This window comes from Callospermophilus lateralis, unplaced genomic scaffold (genome assembly GCF_048772815.1).
Source record: "Callospermophilus lateralis isolate mCalLat2 unplaced genomic scaffold, mCalLat2.hap1 Scaffold_82, whole genome shotgun sequence".
Classification (NCBI taxonomy): domain Eukaryota; kingdom Metazoa; phylum Chordata; class Mammalia; order Rodentia; family Sciuridae; genus Callospermophilus; species Callospermophilus lateralis.
The window spans coordinates 6,489,950-6,517,395 of NW_027516260.1; the positions used below are offsets into that span (position 1 = coordinate 6,489,950).

Here is a 27,446-nt window from a genome sequence, read left to right on the forward strand (position 1 = left end):
AACTGCTGGCCCAGGAGGGGAGAATGGGAAGAATCTTGGGCCAGGGCCAAGGGTGGGACCTGGAGGCTGTCACAACCTCCCGGCCCCCATCCTCAGGTTTCACGTTTTGTGACTCTGGGTTGACACCGCCTGTCTCCTACACCACGCCCTCACTTCAGCTCCATGAAAGTTTCTGATCACTGGCTCCTTGGCATCGTCCCTCCTTTGGCCCAGTAGGCGGTGGGACTGGAATCTAGGAGTCTGGGCTTGGGCCCGGGAGCCCTTCGACCCTCCGGCTAACCTGCACCTGGGGGAAGAAGCCGAGCCCTTAGGAGAAAACGTGAAACACACGCGGTCCCCGGGCCGGGACACTGCCTTTGAATTCAGAAAGGCTCCCGGGCCTGGAGGAAGGGGCTGCGAGCAGAGCGGGAAGAGAGGTTGTGCCACGGTCCGCCCGGTGCGCCAGGGTGTCCCTGGCCAGAGGTGACCTCCTGGTAGAGGAGGTCCCCAAACTCGAGGTCTGCGGGGCGGATCTTTGCCGCGAGCGCCCGGGAGGGTGCAGGAGAAGCGGGAGGCGGCGCTCGGGGGCTGCGCCGGGCCGGGGTGCCGTCCTCCGCCTCTTCTTCCGCGGGTCGGGCCGGGCCGGGCCGCGCCGGGCGGTATGGCGGGCCGGCGTGCCGGGGCCAGGGCGCCGCTGGCGCTGCGGGTGCTGCTAGTGTTGCGGGCGCTCCCGGCCGCCGCGCACCCGCAGTGCTTGGACTTCCGGCCGCCCTTCCGGCCGCCGCAGCCGCTGCGCTTCTGCGCGCAGTACTCGGCCTTCGGCTGCTGCGCTCCAGAGCAGGATGCAGCGCTGGCCCACCGCTTCGGCGCCCTGGCGGCCCGCGTGGACGCCCCGGTGTGGGCCGCTTGCGCCGGCTACGCGCTGGACCTGCTGTGCCAGGTGAGTGGGCGCGGCGGCCGGGGCGCAGGCGGCTGGGCGGGCACGCGGTACCGGGGCGCGTGCACGGGGGGCCTTGATCTCGGGGTCGCTGAGCGGAGATTACTGGGGGGAGGATCAGAAGTGGGTCCCTGGCTTTGGAACTCGAGGATCCTAGAGGGAGTCATCTGGCACCGGTCGGGGAGCCAGGCATCCCCGGACAGCTCTCGGCTTTGCCTTTCATAAGCTTCGTATCGTGAGCCTTCCCCGGGCCTCAGTTGCCTCTGCCAGCGCAGTCGGGACAGGTGATGTCATTACTCTCTCCGAGACTAGGGGCTTTTCTGCCCCGCAGTACCCCCCCCCCCAGGAACCCCGCCCTGGTCGGTACCGGGATGCGGAGGCGTTTGCCGCGCTCCCTGTGCTGCTGCGCGAGGGGATCAGGGGCTCTGAAGAGGGCGGGGGTCAAGGTGCCAGACGTGGTTGAAAGGTCTAGGGGACACTGTTCCCTATGAGGGCCCCTCCCTGCCCTGCGGGAGCAGTCTAAGAGCCCCTGCCTCCTCCCTGACCTGGCCTGTGTGAGTCCTGGACCCTGGGTGTATTCCAGCCCCACCTGGGTGCTCCCGCTGGAAGGGCGCCCTCACCTGAGGGACGCCTCCCCGCTGACTTCTGCCCACACCACACTGTCATAGCTGTTTTCCTTCTGTGAGATTGCCCCCGTGAGTAAAAGCTGTCTGACTGAATGCAGAAATAGGGTGTCACCAGGAGCCCTAAGGCTGGCCCTGGCCATCAACTGGACAGTGAAGGCGCTCAGGGGTGGAGCGATCCCACGGGCGCAGCGCAGTACTCCAGCCTTCGGCCAGCAGGGGGCAGGCGAGGGGGAAGGGGCAGAAGGGCTTAATGGAACCTGATGTCATGGGGTTTGATCCTGGCTGTGCCACCTTCTGACTTTGTGACCTTGGGAAGATCACCACTGCACACTTCAGTTACATTATCTTTAAAATGGGGACAGAAGCTGGGCATGTTGGTACATGCCTGTAATCCCAGAGACTCAGGAGGCTGAGGCAGAGAATGGCAAGTTCCAGTAAAGCCAGCCTGAGCAACTTGGAAAGATCCTGTCTCAAAATATATTTTAAAAAGGCCCAGGCGCGGTGGCACAAACCTGTAATCACAGCCACTATAGAGGCTGAGGCAGGAGGATTACAAGTTTGAGGCCAGCCTCAGCAACTAAGGGAGGCTCTAAGCATCTAAGCAACTCAGCAAAACCCTGTCTCTAAATAATATATTTAAAAAGGTCTGGAGATGTGACTCAGTGGTTATATGCTCCAGGGTGCAATCTCTACTAATACTATTACTACTGTTAACAACAACAATAATAAATAACATGGGGACAGATTTCTCAACTGTCCCCCAGGGTCGCCATGCAAATTAAGTGGCTCAAACAATAGATGCAGTTAAATTTCTCTAGTGCTTCCTGGCCCACCACTAGCCCCCGACTCTGCTGAACCCCCATGCTGGGCATCTTAAGAGCTGAAGAGTCTGGCCAAGTATTTCTCTTCCCAGCCTGGGGACTCCTTGGGATCAGGTCCTTGGTCTCCCCACACCCAGGCCATACAGCAGAGTTCACACATTCATTCCACACCTGTTTATTGAACGCTTATTATGTACTGGACCAGTCAAGGCAGATAGGTCCAAGGAAGAAGAAGGGAAAGTCGGTCCTGGAGTGTCTGTTGGCAGGAGGCCCCTCCTTTTCCTTGGGAACCTCCTGGGATTGCCTGGCCTTGAGCAACCCATGGTGGAGTGTCTGCTAGCACCTCCAGCCGAGGCGTCTCTGGGAGTGACCTCATGTCTGGAGTGAGCTTACAGAGGGCGGCTGTGGTTGGGGCATGGTTTCCCTGACGGGGTTTTGTGGAGATGGCTGGCAGGAGAACTGCTCTCTGCCAGCCAAGACTGTGTCCAGATTCAGCACCTCCGGATTCCCACCAGGAGAGGTGGCCCAGGCACCTTATCCACAGGTTTCAGTCTGCATTCAGGCCTCACATCTGTCCTGGGGAGGCAGGGAGGCTCTTACCTCCCATGGATGCTGTGTGCTCTGGAGGAGAAAGACCAGCTATGGCGTGTGCATCCCCTGCATGGCTGGCATGAGCCTTCCACGGGCTAACTTCCCCTGCAATTGAGGTGCCCTCTCCAAGTGCCTGAGGTCATCCTCTCCTATTTCTGATGGAAATCTGCAAAGGTTCTCTGCAGGCTCATGCCTTCAGAAGATTGTTCCAGGGCCTGTAAGGACTTGGTCCTGTGCTGGTGCTGGGCCTGGAGGCAGTTGGCAAGTCGCAGGCACAGCCTCAAAGTCCCCTTGTTCAGTTCAGGACAGACAGCAGCTACTTACCAGAATGTGCAAGAGATTCACTAAGATTACCAAAACCCGTGAGGGCATAGCACAAAGGTGTCAGTTGCTGGGAAGGAAGGCCTCCTGGAGGAGGGATTATTCAGTTACTTCTTACCAGCTCATCTAACTGGAAAATTACCCAACACATACTTGTATCATCTTGGTTTATTCCTCGTGACAACCGTGAGGTTGGAATTCCTTACCCTTTTCATGGATGAGGACATGGCCCCAGGAGTATGCCCACGGTCACTTGAGTGCACAGAGAGTGTGCGCTCTGGCTCCAAAGCCCTTCTCCCAATGCTACCTCTGTTCCTGAGCCTGACTATCTGCTGCGTCCTGGGATGCCCCCCCTAGAGGGTGCCACCATCTGTGGGATGGACAGGTTTGCAAAGAGATGATTAAGTCCTAGCCAAGCAGAGCATCCAGGCCACCGCTGGCGGTGAAGAGGTGAGGGCAGAAGTGTAGAGTATCTCCTGCAAGCTGCAGGGTTACAAGGTAGTGGGGGCTGTGTGGGAGCCCTGAACAGATGTTGTGGGAGTGGCCCAGGGCCGGCAGCAGCCCTGGGAAAGAGCCGAAGTAAGAGAGGACTTTGAGTCTGTTCTTGCGTCATGAACAGGAGTTTGGCAGATGTGGAATTGAGTGAGGAGGAGCGTCCTACGGAGAGGACATTATGTGCGAAGACTCTGTCTTCTCAAGAGTGGGAAGGCATAGGATGCCTTCGGGACTCAGGACCATGAGTCATGAGTGTCAGTGGCTACGCGGGGGCAATCTTGGGATGGGGAGGTGGCAGGCTGTCTGCCCTGCACTTTCTGGCCCAGGCAACTGAGTGGTGGGTTGCTGGCATGGATTTCCACCCTCTCTGCCACTGACTGTGAGGCCTGGTGCCTCATCATCTCTCTGCCAGCAGTGGTTGCCGGCGCTTCTTGTTATTTCCTAGTTCTTGACTGCTCTGCTCTGAGCACCATGTTTGCCCTGTGTGTAAGTAAAAGTACCCAGGCTGCGAGTGAACAGCCATGGACCCAGGGTTTGCTGGTGACTGCCAAGGTCTCCAGGCCCTCTTGGTCCCTCTGCCTGGGCCTTGGTGAGTGGCATGTCCTCAGATTGGCTTCCAGAAGTTTGTTCTGCCCTCCACTGTGTCTCTGGAGCCGAGGACAATGCCTGGGACAGTGTGTGTCCAGGAGACACTTGTGGAGTGGAACGTTCCTGGCTCATCTGGACAGAGCACCGGGTGGGTGGCGTGAGTTCTGGTGTGAGCCCAGGTTTGGCCACTTCTTGGAACATGTTCACTTTTAGCCTCGGTTCCTCATCTGCAAAATAGGAGTCACAGTGACGCTGACCTGCAAAGACTGAATGAGGTGTGCACATACACAGAGCCTCCGGGACCACCTGCAGCTGCTGGCTGACCCACAGGAGACACCAGGGACCATGAGAGACACTGCAGTGCACAGACCTAAGGCCTGGCCACCTGGCTTCTTGTTGGCAGAGTTAACATGTGAGCTGTGGTATCCCTGCTTGGGCCTGGGACAGCAGCTGACCAGAGGCTCCAAGTGCACAGCAGGGCGCTGCCTGTCCTGTCGGGTAGGACTCAGCCCTACAGCAGTAGAGGGGCCAGAAGGACAGGCCATAGCTGACCGAAGCCATGGTCATGTGATGGGAGTGAGTGGCTCCTGGACTGGAGCTTGAAAACATAGCTGCGAGGTCAGCCAGTCACCTGCTGCCCCCAGAGGCCTCCTGTTGGAAGCCAGCCTGGTCCCCCCTGTGGGTGGGGAGGACGTCTGTGGCTGTTAGGGCCTCCTCCACCGCAGGAGGCGCATCCCCTGAGTCCTCTGGGGGCCCAGAGCTGAGTCAGGCCGGGCCTTGGACTGGTGAGCTCACGCGGGGAGAGGTGTCAGGCTCAGAAATAAATAATTACAACACGCAGATCAGGTCCAAGGTTGGACAGAGGGCGGTCCCCAAGGAGCCTGGGCTGCTGAGGGCACCGTTGCACGCAGAGGCGGGGAAGGGGCCATGGTGTGTGTGGCGGGGCTCTGCACTGGGGCTTGAGGGTGGGTAGGTAGAGCCAGTTGGTGGAGTCCAGCACACTTGCTCAAACCCAGTCTGTGCAGCACACTCTGAGGCACGTGACCCTGGGCTGGTGACTTCCTGTGGAGTCCTGGCTTCCTCATCTATCTAAGGACACGCAGAACAAGGACACCCTGCTGCTGCTTTGGGGGGAAGTAGATTCACAAAGAGTACCCTGCACAGGGCTGGCCCACCGTCGGCCCCAGCCCCCGCAGCTGTTGGTATTGTCCTGCTAGTTCATCTGTATTATTTAAGGATGTGGAGAGTGCGACCTGCCAGAGAGGCGGGGAGGGAAGGGTGCTCGGCCAGGGGCAGCTGTCCTGAGGTGCAGAGCAGACTGCCGCGTGGCAGGGCTGTGGGGAAGAGGAAGGTGGGCAGGAGCAGGAGCCGTGGCAGAGCCAGATCAGGGAGAGCCAGGCTAGCCCCGTGTGGCTCTTGGGTTGGGGGCAGGGTGGGCACTGGAGGTGTGGCGCAGGGAAGAGGCTGCTCAGGTTTGCTGCGCTGGCCAGGGTTCCCAGAGAGCAGAGCCAAGCCACAGTTCTGCGCCCTTTGTCTTAGTAGGGTTAGGGGACCCAGGAAGCAGGAGATGGCGTAGCAGTGTCAGAGACAGGCAAGGATGCTGGCAAATGTGATTGGGAGCCACCTCGGAGCAGCTGAACTCTGCACTTTGGGACTGTTCATGTAGGGAGGTGGCCAGAGGCTTGTCCCGTGGCATTCACTGCCCTGCATTTCAAGTGGTGCCCACGTGGGCCCTGATGAGGTCTGACGCGTCTCGCTGGTGGGGAAGCACTGGGGGGGGGCATGAGGCTCTGGATTCTGCTCTGGGCAGAGCTGGGAAGAGGACCTGTGAGGCCAAAGGCCTGCCGAGGGGCCCAAGGGTTTGGGATTCATTCATCACATAGAAAGCTGCTCTGCCACTGCTGCAGTGGGGACAGCTCCAGGGCCTCATCAAGGAGCTGAGAATGAGGTGCCTGGGCAGGAGGGAGGGACCAGGTGTGGGGGGGTGGGCACTGGCCTCATCAACACACTTGCTTATTGCCCATGCCAGTCACCACCGTGCTGGAGAGAGCAGAGCCCACCTGAGATCACATTTAATATGGTCTGTGTTGCTAGCCCAAGTGTGGTGCTGAATGACAAGTGGCCTTCAGCCTCAGTTTCCCCAGTAGCAACTCCCTCTTGAGATCTCAGGAAGATTCAGTGGACAGATATGTAGGAGCATGTGGCCTGTCTCTGGTGAATCAAGGTCAACAGAGGGCTGGTGGGTAAGGTATTTCCTAGGGCCCACTATGTGCTGGACGCTATCAAGTTCTGGGGTACAATAGTAACCATCCAGAACCTGTGTTCTGAAGAAGAAGACAGGCAATAAACAAGGAACCAATTAATTTTTATTATAATCTCAGGTCATGTTCCTTTTGTTTGAGATGCTGGGGATGGAACCCGGGGGGCTCTACCACTGAGCTATATCACCAGCCCTTTTTGGTTTTGATCTTGAGACAGGGTCTGAGTTGCTCAGGTTGGCCTCAAACCTGCATCTCTGATTTTTGTTTGATTTAAAGCAAGGTCAAAGGCCAGGGAGAAATGGGGTGGGGGTGGACTGGGTGATCAGAGATCTGAGGAGGTGGCCCTTGAGCAGGGTCACAAAGGGAGGGGGTTATCGTCTAGATCTAGGGGCGGGTGCAGGATGTGAAGACTCGGCTTGGAAGTGCTGCAACCCAGCGGTGCCCCCAGCAGCCTCTGTGTGGCAGCAGGTAGTAGCAGAAGGGACAGTTTCAGGATTTGTTCTAGCAGGCACACCAAGGCACAGGGACAAGAGCACAGGGGAAGGGAAATGAGGCCAGGTTGCTGCTGGAGTTGAGGTTACAGGTGGTAATAGAGGGCCTTGTCCACCCTTTGTGGGTCTGCAGACTGAGGCTCTGCCCAGGGGCACACAGCTGACTGGTGTCCCCACACAGCACCCCTGAGCCCTGCCTGTCTCTGCAGGAATGCTCGCCCTATGCAGCCCACCTCTATGATGCCGAGGACCCCTCCACGCCCCTGCGGACAGTGCCGGGGCTCTGCGAGGACTACTGCCTGGACATGTGGCAGACGTGCCGGGGCCTCTTCCGCCACCTCTCGCCCGACCGTGAGCTCTGGGCCCTGGAAGGGAACCGAGCCAAGTTCTGCCGCTACCTGTCCCTGGATGACACGGACTACTGCTTCCCACGCCTACTGGTCAACGAGAACCTCAACTTGAACCTGGGCCGAGTGGCGGCGGATGCCAAGGGCTGCCTGCAGCCGTGCCTGGAGGAGGTGGCCAACGGGCTGCGCAACCCGGTGGCCATGGTCCATGCCCGGGACGGCACCCACCGCTTCTTCGTGGCCGAGCAGGTGGGGCTGGTGTGGGCCTACCTGGCCGACCGCTCGCGCCTGGAGAAGCCCTTCCTGAACATCAGCCGCGCCGTGCTCACCTCGCCCTGGGAGGGCGACGAGCGGGGCTTCCTGGGCATCGCCTTCCACCCTGACTCCCGGCGCAACCGCAAGCTCTACGTCTACTACTCCGTGGGGGTCGACTTCCACGAGTGGATCCGCATCAGCGAGTTCAGGGTCTCCGAGGATGATGAGAACGCCGTGGACCACGGCTCCGAGAGGTGTTTCCCCGGGGCCACCAAGGGTGGGAGCCGGGCTGCCATGTGGGGGCGTGCGCACGTGCCCTGGTGTGAGCGCCTCACCAGGCGGTTACTAAAGACCTGCACATTTAAACCCCAGCAAGTTCAAATCCCCTGGTGGGGCACTGAGGTACATGCCCTGGGGCCTGGGGAGGGCTGCTTCTGGAAACCAGACGTTCAATGGAACCATTTCCTGACCCCTCCATCTGGCCTCCAAGGCAGATCATCTCTCCCCCAACTCTCCAACTCGAGATGGTTGCTTTCATGTGGTTCTGTTGTTGGTCCCATTTTTCAGATGAGGAAGTGGAGGCTCAAAGAACCTTTCAGGTCACACTTCTAGGAAGCATTTCAGCATTAACCCTGCTCTGGCCTCCGTGTCCCCCCAGGGCACCCTCTGCTCCAGGAAACTTCCTTCCTCCAGCTCCCACCCATTCCCACCCCCAGGTCCTCAAGGCCTACACAGACGGCTCCCTGTGCATTATATATGCTCCAGCTGTCGTCAAATTGGGTTGAGCTGGCCTGCCCAGGGGGCTCACTTGCCAGCCTGGGTATGATGGGGAAATAGCCCCCGTATCAGAAACCCAACAGGTAGAATTTGATATTGGAAAATAGTTGCACAGGGGTTAGGACAATGAAAGGGCAACCGCAGGAAGGGAGGCCACTCTGAGCTGCAAGTGGAGGAGCTGCCTCCACCCCTAGAGCTGGTCAAAGTGGGAAGGGGGGCTTCCGGGAGCCCAGGAGCCCTGGAGCTGGGGCCACCCAGTGACAGCTGGCACCATGTTGGGCCTGGGCAGATCAACTAGACCCACAAAGGAGGTGCAGCTACTGCCAGGACCCCACCTGAAACAGAGAGGGGTGTCCTCCCCACTCCAGTCTCGGGAAATACTGCCCATTGGCTGAACCATTTCAGCCAGCAAAGGAATGTGGGAAGTGTAGTTTGCAGCCACAGGGAAGGGGAGGGTCAGCCCTGGGTCAGAGGGCAAACAGGCAAGTAACATCACCTTGTATATTTGATCAAACTGTAACATCTTGACACTGAACATAGAGAAAGGACGAGTGACCACCAGACAGCTGTCTTGGTGAGCTAATGGGGCTCTTGCCATACAGCACTGATTTTGTTTTTGTGTTTGTTTTTGGTACTAGAGATTAAACCTAGAGGCACTTAACCACTGAACCACATCCCCAGCCCTCCTCCCTTTTCTTTAATTTTTTTTTTTATTTTTTATTTTGAGATAGGGTCTTGCTACATTGCTTAGGGCCTCACTAAGTTACTGAGGCTGGCCTCAAACTTATGATCCTCCTGCCTCAGTCTCTAGAGCAGCTGAGATTATGAATGTAACCGTCATGCCTGGCTCCAGCATTAATTTTAACTATGAGCTTCCTGGCAGCTGGAGCAAAAAGAGAAAACATGATGCTCATAATCTTATACGAACCTATGCAACTACTTCTCCATGAAAGATTATTTATCATATGAACCTGATAAAGGGAAGATGGAAGTGCAGAATGAAAGTACCTTCAACAGTGACTTAAAAAAATGGTTCCTGATAAAACTTAAATTGAGCACAGAATATACAGAGGAACATACTTAAGAGTGAGGGTTCATTAAGGGTCTTCTGGAGACATCATTTGTCCAAGCCTGAATTCATTTAGAGGGGGACATAGGCATGGCCGGCTGGCCGAAGGCAGGCCAGGGAAAAGCAGTCGTCTTTGCCCAAGCTGACTGGCAGTCTCTTCATTTATTTATTTTAGGGGATACTGGAGATTGAACTCAGGGGCCCTTGACCACTGAGCCACATCCCCAGCCCTATTTTGTATTTTATTTTAGTTGCTTAGCACATCATCATTGCTGAGGCTGGCTTTGAATTTACAATCCTCCTGCCTCAGCCTCCAAAATCACTAAGATTACAGGTGTGTGCCTCTGTGCCCGCAGCTGTCAGTCTCTTTATCTGGGGCTGGGATCCCGCAGTCTGAGCTGTGCTCCGCAGGAGGCCCTGGTGCTGGGGTCCTGTATTGCTCATCTCCTGCTGTGCATTGGTATCACAGTGCAAAGGCTTCCAGCCCTGGCTCTGAAGGACTCAAATCCAGGGTCCAAGTGACTTCACCTTTCTGTATCCTGGTTTTTCTTATCTGTTATTAATGAGAGTTTAGCGAGTGAGTAGCCAATCCTGGAGAGTTAGAATATCTTAAGTTTATTTCAATTGGAGGAGGAGGAGGAGGAGGATGATGATGATGATGATGATAATTATTTGGATACCAGGGATTGAACTCAGGGGCACTCAACCACTAAGTCATATCCCCAGCCCTTTTTTTGTACTTTATTTAGAGACAGGGTCTTACTGAGTTGCTCAGCACCTTGCCATTGCTGAGGCTGGCTTTGAACTCGTGATCCTCCTGACTCAGCCTCCCAAGCCACTGGGATTACGGCTCAACTGGAGGATAATTTTTTCAGTCCTGGGGATTGAACTCGGGGCCTCATACCTGTTAGACGAGAGCTCTACCAGTGAGTTTCACCTCAGTCCTTTTTATTTTGAGACAGGGTCTCCCTAAGTTGCCGGGCTGGCCTTGAACTCGTGATCCTCCTGCCTCAGCCTCCTGAGTATCTGGGATTACAGGTGTGCACCACCACACCTGGCAGAGAATTGGCTACCCAGGCATTGAGAGGGCTGGAAGAGGACCAGAGGAAGGATCAGTTTCCTGAGATTAGTGGCTATAACAAGCTACTGCCACTCTGGGAAGGGAGGAACAAAGGGAAGAAGGTGTTTGTGCAGGTGTGTCTGCCCTCGGTCTGTGTTAGCCACCACTGTCGCTGGCTCTGCACCTGCTGTTTTTGGAGGTGGAGCCAGAGGTCAGAGACCTGGCTTCTCCCTCCTGCCTTCTGCTCCCCAGTGGCAGACCCTGACCTGAAGCTGGCTGGCTGGGCCATAGTGGGAAGTTCCCTGCATTGGCAATCAGGAGGTCCCCAAGGCAGGGTGTGGAGCCCAAGCATCCTGCCAAGGTCTTAGAAGTTCTGGTAGCTAACAAATTGGATATGTGTAGAGTGTGCGTGGCCTGACTAGCTGCTGTGGGAAGCTAGGACAATGCAGAAACTAGTTGAACCAGTGGTCAGGTGCACAGTTTCACATAATTATAGTAGGGCAGATGCTAGCATAGAGAGCAGTAGGAAAAAAAAAACAAAACACTGAGCCAGAACTCAAATTTGAGTTCTAGTCCCAGCTCTGCTACCTACGGGCTGTGAGACTTTGGGCCAGTTGCTCAACCTCTCCGAGCCTCCAGGTCCTCCTTGACATGTGGAGTAAATTATCCCAGCTCAACCTACTTACCAGGTCCTTGTGAAAATCACTTGTTACAAAGGATATAAAAAGTCTTTTTCAGCTGGGCATGTGGCACTCACCTGTAATCACAGTGATTTAGGAGACTGAGGTAGAAAGATCAAAAATTCAGGAACAGCCGGCAAGACTCTGTCTCAAAATAAAAATAAAAATAAAATAAAATAAAAGGACTGGGATGTGGCTTAGTGGCAGAGCACCCCTGAGTTTAATCCCCAGTATCAGAAAACAACAACAACAACATTCTATTCTCCATTGTGAAATGACATCCAACAGAGAGGAGGGTTCATTGTTGTGATCTTGTTTTCTGTTTGTTTGTTTGTTTATGTGTTGAAGGCTGAGTTTTCATTGTTGGGGATTTATCTTCCTTTAGAATAATCCTGGAGATTGAAGAACCAGCTGCCAACCACAATGGGGGTAAGCTGCTCTTTGGGGACGATGGGTACCTGTACATCTTTACCGGAGATGGTGGGATGGCTGGAGACCCCTTCGGAAAGTTTGGAAATGCCCAAAACAAGTATGTTCGGCTTCTAGTTGTCTGGTACCTTGGGGGGCACTCCGGGGCTTCTGGCACTCTTTTGGAGCCAGAAGTGACTTTCTTAGCCAAGCAGCTTCTCTTAGTAGGGAAGGGTCTGGGAACCAGCTCAGCCTGCAGCTAGCTGGGGATCCCAGGCAGTCACTGGTTCCCATCAATTACAGGGGAATGATAATCATCTCCATGGGAGGCTCCTCAGCTTACAATTGCCCAGAGCCTGTTTCTCACAGGTGCCTGGTAAGTGACATCAGTGACCCTCTGGGAAGGTCAGCCCACTCCTGAACAGAGCCCTGCTGGAGGGAGGTGTGGGGTGCTCCCCAGATGGATCAGGGAGGGGAAGCAGGCCAGAGCAGGGTCTTTATGGACAGGTGGGTTTTCTGCCCCAGGGTCACTCACAAAGACCCAAATTCGGAAGTATAATCTCGGCCTCATTTACCCACCTGCTGGCTTGAGCAAATGGCCTACCCTTGTGCCTCTTTATGCATGCACACATGCGAGTGTACATCCTTGTGCATGTAAACGAGGATATTGAGGAATCTCCGGCCTGCCTCTTCCATTTCCTTAGCCAAAATGACAAAACCTCCCTTAGCCCAGGAAGTCAAAATAGAAAGGGTGATATTGATTACTGTAATTAAAGTGCTCACAATTTGTGACTTAGGCTTTCACATGTGACACTGTAAGAATCATCCGAGCTTTATCAGTTTGCAATGTGTTCAGAGATGAAGTTGAGAAAATAGAAATTAAGGATTTGTGGATAATTGGATGGGACTTAAAAACATTCTTTTGCTGCTATGTGGTTTTTGCACACTCGCATCCTGAGGCATGATATCATGCCTGTTGTGGCTCAGGGTGTGAGCAGCCCAGGGCCCGTGGAAGGAGCTGCTGGGGAAGCTGGGAGGCCTGTGGTGGGGACCCTGGCATCGCTGGGGGCGTGTTTTGTTACCATTAGCAAGACACCTGTGAGGTGTCTCTACTGATGGAGGAACACTTGGGTGCTAATTCTTGTGGGAATGACGGTACACACAGTTCTGTCAACTGGGCAAAGGACACCAGCCCTGCCTTGAAAGGCAGCCTGGAGGGAGGGAGTCCACCAACACTGAGAGGGGAGATCAGAAACCAGGTGAGAGGCCTGCTGCCCTCCACACCATCTCCAAGCACAGCACAGATTTTTCCATGTGATTTTTGTCATGTGATCAGTGGAACTAAAGCTACTCCCCCACCCCCCGCCCCCAGCAGAGCTGCACAGAGGTTAGAGCTGCTCCCAGCAGCTCCCACCTTCTCCCAGCGCTCCCTACGCTTTCTGCTTGACACATATGACTTTGATCACTGACTCAACACTTGATGTCACCTATTAGGTGGGATCACTGGGCTGGGTCCTGGAAAAAAACTAAATATGAGTCACTTTCTAGTGTAATCCTCACTGGCTAGCACAACCCTGTAAACAGAAGGGCAGAGCAGAACCCTCTGTCACTACGGAGGTGGGCTTCCATAGAGGGTCTGGAAAAGGGCTTGGGGTTCTGGGCCAGCCATCTGGGCTGGATCTCTGCCCTACCATTGATTATCCGGGTGGCAGGGGGCACTTTATCTGACTTTTTTTGAGCTTAGCTGCCGTCTGTAGAACTAGATCATAACAGTACTCAACCTAAAAGTTTCCTTATGGCCATGAAGTGGGACAATAGATGACTTTAGGTCCAATGCTCTGGACAGGGCTTGACACCCAGCTGAAAGGGTGCACCAGGTTGTCCAGCTGCCAGTAGCTGAGGAGCACCGCACCAAGGTCTCTGCCGCATAGCTGGGGCTCACCCTGCACCCGGCCCCTTCGCTCCCTGTCCTGGGGATGGTGCGCGCTGACACCCCCGCCTCCCGCCTGTCCGTAGGTCGGCGCTGCTGGGCAAGGTGCTGCGCATCGACGTGAACCGCAACGAGCGCGGCCCGCTCTACCGCATCCCGCCCGACAACCCGTTTGTGGGCGACCCGGCCGCGCTGCCAGAGGTCTACGCCCTGGGCGTGCGCAACATGTGGCGCTGCTCCTTCGACCGCGGCGACCCGGGGACGGGCGCGGGCCGCGGGCGCCTGTTCTGCGGTGACGTGGGCCAGAACAAGTTCGAGGAGGTGGACCTGGTGGAGCGGCCGCAACTATGGCTGGCGCGCCAGTGAGGGCTTCGAGTGCTAAGCTGTGCGCCAACGCCTCCCTGGGTGAGCCCGCACCCAGGACCCCGAACCCGATCCGCCCAACCCTCCCCTCGGCTGCCCAAGACTGGGGCTCCCGCAGGGCTGCACCCAGGACCCTTCCCAGGCACCTCTTCATTTTGGACCGGTCCCCGCACCCCATCCTCTGCGAATTGTGTAAGGAGACCTCCTGTCCCCACTGGAACCTCCCGTGCCCTCCCTCGGGCGCTCCTTTGCTCTTGCTTTCCCCCTGACCCTGGGCCCCTGCAAATCTCCCCGCCCCCAGGCAGTCCCCATGAGCACCTCCCTCCTTCCCACCTGCCATCAGGGGCCTTCTGGCTGACCTCGTGACCCCTATCTCTTGCTGACCTTTGTCCCCAGTCCCCTTTTCACAGGTCTCCGGCTGGGGACAGACCTGGCAGTTGAACAGGCTGCCACATGTTCACCCCGGGCTCTTTCCCCTTCTGCAGATGATGTGCTACCGATCTTTGCCTACCCGCACAAGATGGGCAAGTCGGTCACAGGGGGCTATGTGTACCGGGGCTGCGAGTACCCCAACCTGAATGGCCTCTACATTTTCGGGGATTTCATGAGCGGGTAGGTGGCCCACAGCCCTGAGTACCTGTGGTTAGGGCCTCTGCCCCCTGGACTGTGATGAAGTGTGTGTGTGGTGTGTGTGAGTGTGTACACAGGTGCACACGCACACTGACAGGAGCCTCCTCTGGGTGTGGGCCAACGGGTCTCTTCCTCAGGGGGAAGTTGAGAGTCACCCCTTAGGAAATCTGCTCCTGCTCTCCTGACAGGGACTGGAGCCAGCCAGAAGGCCCAGGTCATGGCTTGGCAGACCATGGGCTTAAGGGCCGGGACCTGGTCTTTCCCTCTCTCCTGAAACTCCTGTGCTTTGAGCTACAAGTCCTTCTGATAGTCAGGGACAGAACACCAGCAAGCCCTCTATCCCCAGGGCCACCTTCCTCCTGGGGAAGACAGGACCCATCACTGCACAGAATGGGAGCGCCTAGAGCCTTACCCAGCCCACCCCAGCCAGGCCTGCAGAGAGCATTGGTCCCAAGCCCCTTGCACAGGTTGGGAAACTGAAGCCACAGAGGGCAGTGGCCCATCCAAAGTGACCCTGCTGAGGAGGGGGGAGCTAAGGCTGCTATCCAAGCCTGACCATTGTGGCCCGTGGAGCCTCCCTCCTCTATTCCCATCACTGAGACTTAACAGGTGTGTGGGTGGGTGGCGGGGGGACAGGGCATGAGTCATATCCAGGTGCATTTTAGAAGAGGAGAGAGTACACCTCCTAGGCCTGCTGTGAACCAGACTCTGTCCTCTGTGGAGCTTGGATACTTACGACCACCTTGTTGTCCCATTGTACAGAGGAGAAAACTGAGAGTCAGAGAGGACCAGGATGACATACATTTTAAGAGGACCAGGATGACATACATTTTAAGCTGAGGCTTAAAATTGCACCTGAGATGCCTAGTCCGGATCCTTCTGCTCACTGGAGTCAACCTTGAGCCATTTACTTTACCTCTTTGTGCTTCAGTTTTCTCACTTACAAAAAGCAGTTGATAGTAGTGCCCACCATCTCAGGGGGTCCCCAGGACAGAATCTACTAGGACATACACAGCACTGGGAAGTTAGTTCAAAATCACAGACACACGATGCCCCTAATTCCCATTCTGGGGAGAACAGCCGAGTAGGTGCCCGGGGAGGAGATTCAGAGCCCAAGGCTGGCAGGGGACTTCTTGCCTCTGGAAGGCTGTTGACTTAGGCTCAGTCGGGAGCTGAGAAAGTACCCAGCCCTGTGCCCCTGGATACTGGATCATTCTCCCAGTTCTTGGGGACTCCCTTCCTTGGCCACCCAGCTTTCCACCTAGAAAAAGCTTCCTAGATGGAGCTTTTATTTTTGCCACCAGTTCTTTCTCTCCCAAGTCTCCTGGTCTCGGACATTCAATTAATTTTGCCCACATTCCCAAGCCCCTTTGCTGGGTCAGGCATTACGCCAGGGTCAGGGCAACTGAGATGAAGAGCATCTTGCATCCAAGCCAGGGACACACCCACACTTGGTCTGAGACATTGCAACCTCAGAGAGCCTGTGCCCAGTGCTGGGAGTCCAGAGCAGTGCAGTCAGGGAGGGCTTCACAGAGGAGGCAATGTCGGAGCAGGGGCTGGAAGTATGCGTAGGTGCTGGAGAAGCAGAAGAGGGAGTCGGCACAAGATGAGCATGTTCCCAAGATGGCCAACCGCCTGATGTCTGAAGTACAGGCAGTGCCAAAAGATGCATACACCTTGGGTCAGCTGTGTTGGACGTCAGCTCTCAGAGACACTGTGCCTTCACCTGGCCAGGGACTGCACTGAACTGACGGGCAGGAACCAAGCTGGTCTTGTTCATCCGGGGTTCCTCTGGCAGATGCTCAGTGAAGATCACACCTAGCCCACTTCACAGACACACAACCTGTGCGGCTGCAGGGCCCTGCACAGAAGGGCCCACACTTCGCTTACTGCTCTCTCATCACTCTCCTGAAATTTTTAATAATTTTTGAACAAGAGACCCGTCATGCATTTTGCACTGGATCCTGCCAATTACAATGGTCCTGGTTGCATGGATGAGCAGACAGGAGGACAGATGGGTGGATGGATAGATGATTGGATGGGTGGAGGAGTTGATGAATAGATGGTGTGTTCCCCGTACACCATACCAGCCATGACCTCAGACCTCATCTTCCTCTCTAGGCGTCTGATGTCCCTCCGAGAAAACCCAGGGACAGGCCAGTGGCGGTACAGTGAGATTTGCATGGGCCGTGGCCAGACCTGCGCATTCCCAGGCCTCATCAACAACTACTACCCACACATCATCTCCTTTGCAGAGGATGAGGCGGGTGAGCCTTCGTGGACCTCCCCCTGGTCCAGACTCACTGGGCCTGGAACTGGTTTCCCCCTCCCAGGGCTCCTGGCTATATTGTGAGTGGTCGGGTCTCAGCCTTAAATGACCTGCGTGCTGGGGAGGGAGGCGTTCAGTTCCTAGGGCATATTCACTTTCTCATCTGGAAAAAGGGAGAAATGGTCCCTCTTCCCGGTTCCCATCCAGTGCAGGGCTGCGGGGAGGCCAGTGCTAACAGGGGTTGGGTCTGCAGGCAGGATCTGGAGGGCAGAGGGAGAGTGTCTCCCCAGAGAACTGCAGGGCTCTTGGTTCTTCATGGCAAATGCACTTGGACCATTCAGTGAAGCCACACTGGAATTTCACAGTGGGTGGACAGACGGCAGCCCTCCTGCCTGTTAGCTGGTCCCACATTGAGGAACTTGTGTTTTCAAAGCAGGGACAGAGGGGGAGGGGAAGAAGAAGGGCCTTGGAGACTGGATCCTGCTCCAGTCTCCTGCCTTTGTCCTTGGACCCCTTGACTATGCCACAACAAAAGGCCAGGGGCCCTCAGCAGGCCCTGGTGGATGCTTTGTAGGGGTTTCTAGGCAACGCAGTTGGTGGGGGGTGCTTTGGAGGTGTGTCCCTGCAAGGCCCAGTGCCAGAGCCCCCAGGGAGTCTGGGAAACCTTTGTTGAACCAACCTCCCCCATCACATCTGAATTTCCAAAAGGGCAGCTCCAGCCCCTGAGAGGCCCCTGGGCCCCTGAAAGCCCTTTCTTTTGGTCAGTAGGGGGTTAACGTATTTCAGAAGCAGGGGAGCCTCCCTCCCCACCTCCCTCTCCCCCAAAGATGCAGGGCCTGGAGGAAGGTGTAGTCCCCTGGGACCCTTCCTCAGCCCTCTGAGTGGCGCTGAGATAGAAAACCAGGAGGAGGCACCCGCGAGCCAGGAGCCCAGGGCCAGCTCCAGGTCCAGTGTCAGCCAGTCTCTCCCACTACTAGAGTGTGACATTAGCAGAGCTCCTGGCTCTTCTCCTCCCTTTCTGGTTCTCCTGACACTTGAAAATTACAAAGGAGGATGCCTGCTGGCCCAGTATCTGCCAGGGACAGTCCACACCACAGAGATCAAGAGGGCAGTGTGGCTCTCAGAGGGCCTGGCAGCATGAGAAGGGTCCCTGTGTGTGCACGTGGTCCAAGAACCTGCTCACAGCCCTGGAGTCTGCCTGGTCTAACCCTGTCACTTTACTAACGGGGAATGAGACTGACTCTTCACACCCAGTAACGAGGGCGGGCACTGTGGGCAGAGCAGGGCCTTAGGTTGGTCAGCCAGACGAAGACACAGGGGAAGGGCATTCAGGCTAGGGATGTGCAGGGAGCCTTGACCTACAAGGAGCTGGAGTGTCAATGTGAGGGCTGCACAGATAGAGGGACAGGGGCTGCCCCCAGAGTCTCGGTCCAGAGAGAGGCCAGAGGGAGGTGGATGGCCTGAGATGACACTACAAACCTGTGGCTTCCCTTATGGACTCCTGAAGGGACATCTTGCCAGGGAAACTGTATTCCTGCAGGTGGCATCCTCCCCATGTAGACCTATGCCCCTTATCCCCACTTCCCTGGTGGGCCATTGCTCCTGTCACAGCTGGGTCCACCCCTTACACAAATTACCCCTCAAGGGTCTCCCCCTTTGCAGAATCCCCAGGGTTGCCTGCCCTTGCTTGCTGACCCTGCCCCCATGCACCCTCCCTGACTGCCCCTGTCTCCTGTGACATGATTTTCTCTGTCTCAGCCTCTCCTTGGGGATGCACCCCACTCCCAGGCCTGGAGGAGCTCTCTGCTATGCTCTTACAAGGACAGAGGTCTTAGTGCGACTGAATTATCACATTGGGCCATAGGGGGCTTGCGTCAGGTTTCCTAGTCACCATGGATCCTACATTGGTGTGGAGTTGGGACAGCAGACTTTGCTGCACTCTGGGTCTGGCTTAACCGTTCACTACATGTGTGACTTCGACCTTGCTGAGCCTGTTTCCTCATTTGCAAGATGGCAATAATGAAGCCCATTTCCTGGGCCCCAGAGGGCCTGGCTGCAGGGATTAGGGTAGGATGGTCAGGGAACAGGAAGACTAATGTCACCTGAGAGTGAGCTCCGTGGTGCTCAGAATTCAGATCTGTACATTTTCACTGTACCTGAGAGCTGGAGGGGAAGATAGGGGTGGGCCATCACAGAGTTCCTAGACAGAGGGCTTCCGGGTGGCCCCAGGGGCTCACACTAGATTTCTGACCCAGTGCTTTCTGCCCTGCCGGGGAGGTGCCTGCTCCCAGATCTCTCCAGGTGACAACAGTAACAGCTACTGAGTTATTGCTCTCTGCTCTCCATAGCAGCCCTGTGAACTTGTCCATTTTAAAGATGGGGAAACTGAGGCTTGGGGAGCCACATGTGCCCGCAGGTCACCTGGGAGGCCATCGTGTAGGGAGCTGTTCCAGGGTCTTATCTATGCCCAGAGATGTGTGGTGCTAGGCTTCAATCCGGCCAGGACTGGGGGTGGGGGGACAAGCCACCAGGAAGGAGCAGGAGCAGAGATCTGAGCGGGGAGTGGGGACAGGCAGGGTGACTGATCGCTCAGGGACAGTGCTGCAGAGGCCCAAGGCCACATCTGGACACCTCTCCCAGCCTCAGTTTCCAGTTCTGGGGGCTGGACCAAGAAAGAGGCTGCCCTGGAGTGCTCCCCTCGAGGTCTGCTGAGGCTGGGGTCAGTCTCCAACCTGAGGGCTGTGGAGGTGGGTGGGGCTGGCCCACATTACTCTAGCTGTCCACTCACCTGCCATCTTCTTCTTTCCAAAGGGGAGCTGTACTTCATGTCCACGGGCGTGCCAAGTGCCATGGCTGCACGTGGGGTCATCTACAAGGTCATCGACCCTTCCCGGTGAGTCCCTGCAAGGTGCAGACCGAGCACCTACCGTCTCACTCCTCTGACTTTCCCCAGCTCCCAACGTGGGGAGAATTCATATCCCCATCTTTCAGATGAAAAGACTGATTCCCAGAGAGACCTGATGAATCAAGTTCCCACCACCGGGAGGTGCAGATCCGGGATTCAAAGGTCTGTCCGCCAGAGTGCGGCTCTCTTCAGGTCGTGGGGAGTGGGAGATGAGGTTTGGGGCCTGTGAGTGTAGCGACCTTGCCTGACCTCTCCTGTGTCTTTCCTTCTGTCTAGCATGTCCCTCGTTCCTTGTTCCCTAGGTTGCTCCATCTCCCACATTCTCCAAACTCCTGCTTGCCTCTGAGATGCCTCCCCTGACCTCCTGTCCCCATCTGACCCTGGCCTTTCTCCTGGAGCTACTGGCTAGAACTTGCTGGGGCTCTCCAAGCACCCTCCCTGACCATCCCATTCCAACTCTCTCTCTATGGGCTTCAGTTCTAGATATGATTCTCCACTGCTTCCCCCCGCCCGCTGTGATACTGGGGATTGAAACCAGGGATGTTCTACCATTGAGCTTTTTTAAATTTCTATTTTAATTTTGAGACAGGGTCTCACTAAATTGATGGCCTGCTAACTTGCAATCCTCCTGCCTCAGCCTCCCAAGTTGCTGAGATTACAGGCGTGGGCCACCACACCTGGCTTCAGCTGCCCATTTTATGGGGCAGAAATGAGTATAAAGATATAAAGTCATGTGCCAGAGTCCCAGAGGGGCAAGAACTGCAGCTGGGTCCAGGTGACTGGCTTGAGAGTCCTGCCCTAACCTCTAAGCTTCATTGTGCTGACCACAGGGCCTTGGATCTCACTGCCTCCAGGCGTCCTCCCCAACCTACTTGCCCCTCCAGGCCTGTCTAATCTTTCTGAGTTCTTATCACCCAGACTTGGAGCTCCCAGCTGTAGGACTGTGCCCCACCTGTCTGTCTGATCCACATCTCCTGGATCCAGTCCACATCTCCTGGAATAGATGTGTCCTTTCACCCCAACAAATCAGCTCAGGCCCCAGGAATGGCACAGAGCAAAGACTGTGGCATTTTTTTTTAAGTTTTATTTTTAGTTGTCGACTTTTAGTTTCTTTTTTATATGCGGTGCTGAGAACTGAAGCCAGTGCCTCACCCATGCTGCTTCTCCCCTGCTCCCTGCTGTCTGTACTTGTATCCAATACCTGGGGTGACACCACGCATGCTCACTCCCTTCCCCACCAAGCCCAAGGATGCACTCCAAGAATCTGTGGGTGTTTGGCAGGCCCTGGGGGAACCCTGATGTGTTTAATTACCCCAAACTCTGAGACCTACTGGTATGGGAAAGTCCCGAAACACCTGGTGCACCTAAACAATACTTTTTAAAATTTGGAGTCCTTTTAGAGCTACAAGGAGGTGGCAGAGTTTCCTGCATACCTTGGGTGCAGTGCACCCCACTACCTCTTAGGTGGTCTTTGAACGTGAACCTGTAACCGTTAGTGAACTGACCTTGGCACATCACCACTAGTTAAACTCTGTCGGCTTTTTAAGGGATTTTTCCAGTTGTTCTCTTGTGTCCCTTTTCTAGTCCAAGATCCCAAATTACATCTAGTCATCTTGTCTCCTTAGCTTCTGGTCTCTGGTCTGTGACATCATCTCACAAATATATTATTTAATGACATAACTTTTTTTTTTTTTAAATCAAGGAAAACATAGCAATCCTCCTCTGATCCCTGTGTTCTCATCTCCCTGAGGTCACATCCATCTTGTGGTGCCAGGATTTATGTCCCCGCACTTGGATCACATGCAAACTTTATATTCTTCTTCGCTCGTTTGTTCCCTACTCTGTGTAAGCGTTTCCACGTTGCAACATCAACCTCAAAAGGATGGTTTTTAATGGCTGGTCATTTTCTGCTGAGTCACTGAGCCATAACTGTCTTACCAATTCCTTGGAATTGAGGTTATTTCCATTTTTTTTTTTAAGAAGAATGCTTCTCTGAGGAAATATCACATATATTGGGTGTCTAATTCCTGCCACATGTTGCCTTAAAGGCATCATCTCCGCCGGTTTTTGCAACACCCTCTCTCTGTTGGCTCACTGTCCCTGTGGAGGGAGAGGGAACCTGCCTAGACCCAGCAGCTTCCCCAGCTCCGGCTTCAGGGTTAGGAGGAGCCCAGATGGTAGACTCCTCCCTTCCTCCCTGACCCCTTGCCCTTCCATTTTTCTCTCTTGGAATATATGTTTTGTGGCTGTTGTTGTTTGGTTCTGGGGATTGAACCCCAGGGTCTCTACCACTTGGCTATATTCCCAGGCTTTTTTTAATTTTTGCTAAGTTACCCAGGACAGGCTTGAACTCAGAATCCTCCTGCCCCAGCCTCCCTAGTTTCTAAGATTACAGGTGTGCACTTCCGTCCGCGCCGGGCTGGCTAAATGTATTTCATTGCAGCCACTCGGACTCCAGAGGGGTCCGACACTGAACATTTGGAAAATGAAGAACCAGTAGTGGAGGGGGTGGGGTTGCGTCACCTTACCATGCCCAGACATAACAACGGTGGCATTTTTGGGCTTACTCCCATCCTTTTGCGTAACAGATTTTAAAATATAATTTCCTCAAAGAACAAAAGCCCAGCTGGGCCTGACTGAAGTGTGTGGACATGACCTGGAGGGAAGCCCTGCGGCTCCTCCAGCTTCCAGAAGAGAGGCGAAGAGAGCGTGTGTGCCAGTTGCATTTCCTCAGCTCTGGGGGAGAAGCCTGTGTCCCTTCTTCTGCCAAGCCTGTCTGGAGGCCCCTCACGTGGCTGCTTCCCACCCCGTGCTGACGAGACCCTATTGAAGTCCTGGGCCCACGTGGGGCACTCTGGGAATGGGGTCGGTACCCTTCAAAGAATACAGGGCCGGTACCATTCAAAGAATCACAGATCAACAGCCAAAAACTAATTAAAATGGAATTCCGTTCCTTCCTTGTGCCCCTGAAGGATGTAAAAGGAGACCCATTCATACCCTGGCAACCGTGGCACACGGCTCTCTTGCTGTTCTCTCCAGCCCCAGGCCCTGGGCTCCCACTCAGGCTTGCTTCCCTCCTCCTCCCTGCTTTACCCCTTAGCCTTGACCTTTCCCAGGTTCCTTGGCCAGGCTGGGCATCACCAGAAATCCAGACACCAGAGGCCGCAGAGACCATCCTCAAAGTCTGGGGGTTGGAGGGCCAGGGTAGAAGGCAATAATGGGGCACCATAACAGGTGCCAGAGTGGCGGGGTGGGGAGAAGAGAGACTGGCATTCCACCAGTGGAGGATGAGGCGTGGGGCCCACCTCTGACTCCGAAGTGGCTCAGAGAGAGGGAGCCTCTGGCACTACCTAGTGCTCTGCAGGTAGAGACTGAGCAGGCGCCAGTGGGCTACCTTGGTGCCTGTGTCCTGAGGCTGGGCCCTTAGAATCCTGGGGGCACAGAGAGTGCCAGGGTCCTGCAGGGCACACAGTAGGTACTCAGTAACTGGCCACCATTTACTGCTATTCCTGTCCACACCTGCATGGTCCCTGCACTCCCTGCCACCACCCATGAGAAGGGCTGGTGTCAGGTGGACACGCTTAAGGCGAGTTACCAGGGTGGGACCTCATGACCTCCTGTGTGTTATTGGCAGACGAGCGCCACCCGGCAAGTGTCAGATCTATCCCACCCAGGTGAAGGTGAGGAGCCGCCTCATCCCCTTTGTGCCCAAAGAAAGTAAGTGCCCATGGATGGTTCTCTGTGGGGGAGGGAAGCTCCTGCAGCCTGCACCCTGCAGACCCTCAAGTCAGATGCTGGGGGCCCTTAGTGGGACCTAGAAGCCCCTCCTTGGTCCCTCTGCCTAGCAGCTTGCCTGGCATACTTCCACAGATAAAGTGGAAGGAACTTTAGAGTGGGTCTGTTGGACTGGCCACAACTCCTAAGACCAGGCCCTAGGCTATGGGCAGGTGGTCCGAAGGGCTGCAGCCTCAGGAAGGGCACAGCGAGGGGAGGAACAGCTGTGCCAGGCAAGTATGCTCAGAGTCCTCTAGGAGGACACAGAGAGGACACCTGTGTGTGAGCAGGGAAGGCTGGGGGTGGGGTGCTCGGCTAGGCTTTCCAAGATGGTTCCCTTTGCCTGCTTGGTGAGGAGGGACAGTGGGATGAGCAATCCTCCGTGGCTTGAGGGGCCTGGGGCTGTGAGAAAGGCTATTTTGCTGGAGGGGCTACCACCGGGCCCCAGCTGGGTAGAAACAAAGACCCCCCATTACCAGACCTTCCGCTTTCCATCCAGCCACACACGCATGATATGTGCTTTGCCCATGGCAGTGGAGGGATACAGAGAGAGGTAGGTGTGGCCTTGCCTTCTCAGATTACACTTTGAAACCGCTGGCAACTAATTCAGAATTGCAAGAGCCACTGTGCAGCCCAAGGGACTAGCAGGGGCTGCCAGCAGGGTGCCAGTGCAGGGGGCCAGGTGGGGAGCAGGAAGGCAGGGCAGGGCGCCTGGGCAGAGGCGGCTGCAGGAGGGCAGAGCTCAGGGGTCCCAGCAGCAGGTGGCTTTGAGCGTGGCAGGCCTTCCTCCACACGTTCAGTCACGTTTCTGTCACTTGCGTCAGTCGCCCACTCTGTGCTGGGTGCTGAGACCAGGAGGAAGTCAGACCAGGCCCTGTCCTGGCTAGGACAGAGAAGCCGTTTAGTACAGATGTGTGTTCCAGATCCTGTGGGGACCTGCCCAGGGCAGTGTGGGACTGGGTGGGGGTAGCGGTTCCTGAACTGGAGAGAAAAGGAAGGAGAGCTGAGGGGCAGGGGGCAGAGAAGCTGGGCCTGAGGAGAGTCTGGATGGAGTAGAGGAGTGCGTGGAGCAGAGCTGGTGCTGGGGGGGCGGCACCTTGCTCATGTCATGGTGCTTGGGCCTGGCCTGCACTTGTCCTTGTTCCAAGAAGCACTTTCTCAGCACTCCCCGACCCCATGGATTTCACAGTGCAACTGGCCAAGGTGGGGAGGGATCAACGGGATGTGCCCTGGTGGCCCCAGGATTCTCCCCGTAGTAACTGTGTTAGTCGGGGTTTCAGCCCTCCTCTGACGGCTGTCACAGGGGACAGTGCCCACTGCCTGGCACTGGCCCTGCAGGGGGTAGGGCTAGACAGAGTACAGTATCTGATGTAGAGTGAAGTTTATTCCCATGGCCATCCTGGGCCCAACGTGTGTCCCATGTCCTTCAGGACAAAGAGAATCACCAACCTCAGTCCCCCAAAGACCTATGGTGTCCAGGCCCTGTGACGGGGTGGCTGTTCCTGCTCTGACCCCTCCATCCCCAGCTGTGATCCTTGTGGGCCCAGTTCCTGTCCTGCTGGCCACCTACTGCTTTAGTCCATGCCCCTCTGCGGCTTCAGCTTCCCCACCCTAAACCAGGACTGGAAGCAACAAGGGTCCCTTGCTCCTAGAATCCTAGCCCAGCACTGCTTGCATCGAGGCCCAGAGGTTACAGCATGGGTACCCCCCAGGAGGGCAGGGCTCCGGATGTGGGAACCCAGCGGCAGACGGTCATAAAACAGCGAGCTCCCGGGATTGGTGCTGAATGGCTGGAGAAGCATCGAGCACTCTATGGGGCCTGGGTGACTCAGAAAGCACCCCTAGTGCCCTCAGAAGCACCCTATCTTCAGGTTCTGAGTGGGGGACAGACGGAGGACATCTTTCCCTGAGGTTCACCTTCCCACCTGGAGGCAACCAGGTGGGAGATGAGTCGGGCTAGGGGACCCTCTGACCGCGTGCCCTTCTTCTGTTCAGAGTTCATCCGAACGCCAGAGAGCACCCCACGGCCCACCAAGGCGCCCCACAAGACCCGTCCCACGGCCGCTCCACGCACTCCCACCCCGCGGCCGGCCAGGCCCACCCGGCGGCCAGGGGGCCGAAGGGGCGGAGGACGGCGACGGGGGCGGCCGAGCACCGCGGACCCTACACGCTCCAACGGCGCGGTGCGCCTGGTGCGACCCGCAGGACTGAGCTCCGGCCGAGGACGCGTGGAGGTGTTTGTGGGCAGACGCTGGGGCACCGTGTGCGACGATGCCTGGGATACCAAGGCCGCCGCGGTTGTGTGTCGCCAGCTGGGCTTCGCACATGCCGTGCGCGCAGCAAAGCGTGCGGAGTTCGGCGAGGGCCGCACGCTACCCATCCTGCTGGACGACGTGCGCTGCGCGGGCAGCGAGCACCACCTCCTCGAGTGCGCCCACGCCGGGGTGGGCACGCACAACTGCGGGCACGAAGAGGACGCGGGCGTCGTGTGCAGCCACGAAGACCCGTACTCATAGCCGAGCCTCGGCTACCAGGCCTGGCCATCCAGCAGGCAGGCAGCCCAGTGTGCGCCTGGTTATGCACACGTATCTAACCGGGTAGGGTGATGTGGGTGTGTCCCAAGAGGTGGCCTTATCTGCCTAGCTGTCCTGTTGGACCTGTGTGAGGTGTTGCAGTGCACGTGTGCCCTCCTGTGTCCCTGGCATGTGCCTTCTGCAGACTTCATGCTGGTGTGTTGGGACGGTGTGGTCTGTCAGGGTGTGATCTTGGGGCAAGAAGAGCTCTTTTTTACTTCCAAGTCTCCAGATAGCAGCAGGAACACCGTCCTTTAATGACTGCATGAATGAAGGCACCTCTGGCCGACTGAAGGAGAGGGCCTGTCCAGCAGTGTAGGAGCAGAGGGTGCCAGACCAGCTGGAGCCTGGCTCAGAGATCGTGGTCCAAAGAGCTTGGCCTGGTGGCCCAACAGTCCAAGGCACTGGAGAGAACAGGACGCATGCCATGGGGCAAAGAGAAGCTGCTCATGTGGACAGATCCCAGGTGTCCTGAGGCTATGACGGCCCTTGAGAGGGTCAGCCTGCCTAGGAGGAAGTGAGTAGCCATCTCAGGAGAAAGCTAGCCAGGGGGCACCGGTGAAGTCCCTTGATCATCTGGACGTCACTGTCATGTTAAGCACCTGCAGGTTCTCCAAGGATAGTTCCTGGCCTCCTCCAGCCCTGAAGCCTGTCTTCTCCTGCTCCTGGGACAGAAGCACCCCATGCTGAGCAGAGCTTCCCCTGCAACCTCTCCAAGTATTGAGTGGGGGGCCCTGCCCTGCTACTTACAGGGTTGTGTCAGGACCATTAGGCCACCTCTGTTATCTCCATCCCCACTCCTGAAACTCCAAAGACCCTCTGATTTCTCTAGCCCTACTCAGGGGTCACCAGGCTGGGGGGCCAGTGAGACTACTGAGAGCTTGTCCCCAGGACTATGCCAACAATGTGACTGTTTATAGACCCCCTCCTGCCTCTTTTCTGATCCTGACTACCCGGGAGGCTGGTGTGGGGTGAGGGGACAGGGGAAGGGGTAGCCCCCAGCCTTCTTCCTCCACAGGCTCCCTGGCTTACTGGGGGCCTCAGCTCTGGACTGTGCTAGGCCTGTAGAGGGGTTAAGGACTCCGGGCTCAGCCTCTGATGGGTTTGGGGTGGGTGGATAAAAGCAGATGAGTCATCAAGACAGGTTGTGGCCCATGTCAGGGGCAGTGGTGAGGGGTCTGGGTGAGACACTCCAACCTAGCCTTGTATGAAGCAGGATGGTCTGGAAAGAGGCCCTATCTGCACCCAGTTGAGCAGGCCATGGGGTGGTGTGCCAGGCTGAGGGGCTGGCAGCAG

At 56.3% G+C, this 27,446-nt stretch overlaps 1 pseudogene; it reads left to right on the forward strand.

Annotated features, from left to right (window-relative positions):
* Window positions 1–640: 640 nt before the first annotated feature.
* LOC143389194 (HHIP-like protein 1) lies at window positions 641–26,093 on the forward strand (annotated as a pseudogene).
* The last annotated feature ends 1,353 nt before the right edge of the window (window positions 26,094–27,446 follow it).